Source organism: Phalaenopsis equestris, unplaced genomic scaffold (assembly GCF_001263595.1).
Source record: "Phalaenopsis equestris unplaced genomic scaffold, ASM126359v1 Scaffold000878, whole genome shotgun sequence".
In the NCBI taxonomy this organism is placed as follows: Eukaryota; Viridiplantae; Streptophyta; class Magnoliopsida; order Asparagales; family Orchidaceae; genus Phalaenopsis; species Phalaenopsis equestris.
Genome location: NW_018165318.1, coordinates 992,507 through 995,602, shown reverse-complemented (window position 1 = coordinate 995,602; position 3,096 = coordinate 992,507).

The following is a 3,096-nucleotide window of genomic DNA, read 5'->3' as shown; positions in this document are numbered from 1 at the left end:
TTAATCAGGTGATAAACCCGATCTGGATAAAAAGGATGGAAACCGAAGATCGTAGGTCCCAGCACAAGAACCCCATAAAAGGCATGGTCACCAAGTGATAAGATTTATTATTATTATTGTTATTATTATTTATTATGGATTATGCATTTGTGCTTATTGAGATATTTACATGCATACCAAACATTTTTATATACTAATATTTCAAACACCAAAATTTTTATATTTACATGTATCACGCTCAAATCTTTAAAATCAAATAAAAAAAACCACTCTTACTAACTTTCTTAAATGTTATATACTTAAATATCATTTTTTGATGTTAGACAAGTGAATATATACAAATTGTGAGGTATGTATGTAAATTTCTATATCTATAGTTTTAAAAATATTTGTGAAGGTGCTCCAAAAAGAAGAAAATCCCATTTTAATACGACCTATCTAGATGATATTATTATACAAAATTGTTTAGGCCAAAGGACTAATTTGCATTTGAAACTTTGCAGTCGGAGTGAAAACCGCTTAAATTATCATTTTACTCATAATAAGATTGCCGTTAGAAATGTAAAATTGCCAAGCGAAGACACTTGAGAACTCGTTGAGGAGTTTCCTGGAGAATTCGCCAAATGGAATTCTTCCCAAGATCAATTTCAAACACAACAAGTGGATTACGGGTCTGCTTGGGGCAGTTGTAGTTGTTTAAAGATGTTGTTGTGCGGTAGCTGTCGAAAAGTTAATACGAGGAAGCCGATATTGGTGAAGTTGTGTGCATTTGATTAGTTCAATTATGCATCAGCTGTGCTGCAGTTATTTTATATATAAAAAAAAAATTATAATTCTATTTGTATGTATGTATATATATATATATATATATATATATATATATATATATCAAGCATTAGTTAACGTGGGCATATCCATACTAAAATAAATAAAATAGTGTTACTCCGAAATATTAACTTTAAATATACTGAATAGATCTTAATTTCCTAAAAGACTAATTAATGCTAGATTGCACTTTATTGTGTTTATACATATTAGATTGCACTCTGATATATTAATATTGTTATGTTTTAACTATTGTGTTTGTACTTTATTTTATCAACATTATGTTATATTAAAGTTATTGAATGCACTTGTTATAAGATAAACTCTATTTGAAGTATGGTCAGGTTTTGTATGAATAAGATTTTAATAGAGTATAAATATTATTGAGCAAGAAATGTTTTAACATGATTTGAGCAATATTTGAATATATTTCAAATAAGATTCAAACTATGTTTGAGCATTATTCAAATCATTTTCATTCAAGCTTCAAACCATATGCAAATATAACTAAAACCATATCTAAGCCTTCTCCAACCTATTTTTGAATCAATTTCATTCTTTTAAGGCTGAAAAAACATACCTTATTATGATACCACTTCTTAAGCTTTAATTGAATTTAACTCATATTAAAGTCAAAGATGGCCCTCCCAATTTTTGGTAAGGGAATGTGATTTGAATGCATCGATGAGATTATAGGTGTCAAAATTTTATCCAACACGTCAATCCGATCAGAAGTCAACTAAAAAATTTTGGTGTACGTTGACCCAATTAATTATTTAGTCAAATTTTGACATATAATTATGACCCATTTGATTTTTTTGGCTTAGGTTTAGATTGACTTTATAACCAAAAATTGACCGGTTAACTCAAACTTAACTTGAATTTTAGGGGACAAGATCTATAAGGACGATAAGATATGGCAAGTTTTAAAAATGACATGACTTATGATAAAAGATTGGAATCCCATGTGGGTTGGGAAGTTTGAAAGGATGGGGTTCATTGGAGGCAATCGGGTGTGATTGAGATTGATGGAGAGGATTTAGTTGAATTTCTATAATTAGCTAGTCCAAAGCAATAACCAGATGACATGATCTAGATTTAAAAAGGGATGGTCAGTGAGTGGATTTGCATTTTTTTTTTCTTCTTTTTGAATTTTGAGCGATATAGGCCAAAGGGACAAATTGGTTGAAGACAACACGATGAATATCATGGTTGGCAAGGAAACAATAAAGATGGAGCCCAATATAGCTTATGAGGGAGAAAAGCTAGAGCCCATTCTTATCATCACTCAAATACAACAAAGAAAGGGGATTTACAATAGATTCAAGGATACCAACAACTTTCAAAATTTGGAAAGGAAGAAGAAGGAACTAAAATCAAAATAACAAAAAAAAAATGCAACTTCATCTTGTTTATTTCTAGAAATTGAAAAAATCCCTATAACTCATTAAATATCTTTCAATCACTATCACAACCCAAACTACCTTCTATAATTATTTAAAACTTGCCCACATAACTCATTACAAATTAAAATTAACGACTGACATAAAAATCAAAAAGCATACTGCTTGAGCAGAAACACTACGTTGACAATTAATTATACTAATTAAAAAAGATATTTTTTATTTAAAATTATATATTCACATATTGTTATAATTATATACAGTAGCCTTGATTATTTTGAGGTTGGATCTTTCATCACCTACAAGCCAATTAAAATGTTTGAATAAACAAAAGATATGATTTGATGTTGCTTTTCTAATATTTAAATTGGATTTTATTTATTTATTTATTTATTTTGAAGTAGTGTCATAATGCTTGAAAACAGCACAAAAAAAATCTTACATATTTAAAACTAAACTTGAAATTTATATGTATACTACTTAACATATACATGAAAAAATGTATTTCATTTTTCAAAAGCTAATTGTGAATGTCATTTTTGTTGTGATATGGATGATTTAATTTTTATACATATAAAAAGATCAAAATTTAGATGTTGGATGTACAAATTCATGAGAATTGCATGATCTGTATGTAAATGTAAAAAAAATAGTAATAGTAAATATAAAAGTGTGGGTTTGTTGACCAAAAACAAATGCTTTTGTCATGGCTTGAAATCGGCACAATTTTTTTTATTTATAAAAATAATATGTAATGCTAAATAATATCAAATATAATTAGCTACGAGCTAATTTTGAGCTGAAATCAATCTTGTTTTGATTTCAAGCTGAATCGAGTCGATTTCTAACTGCAGCAGATCCAAATAAC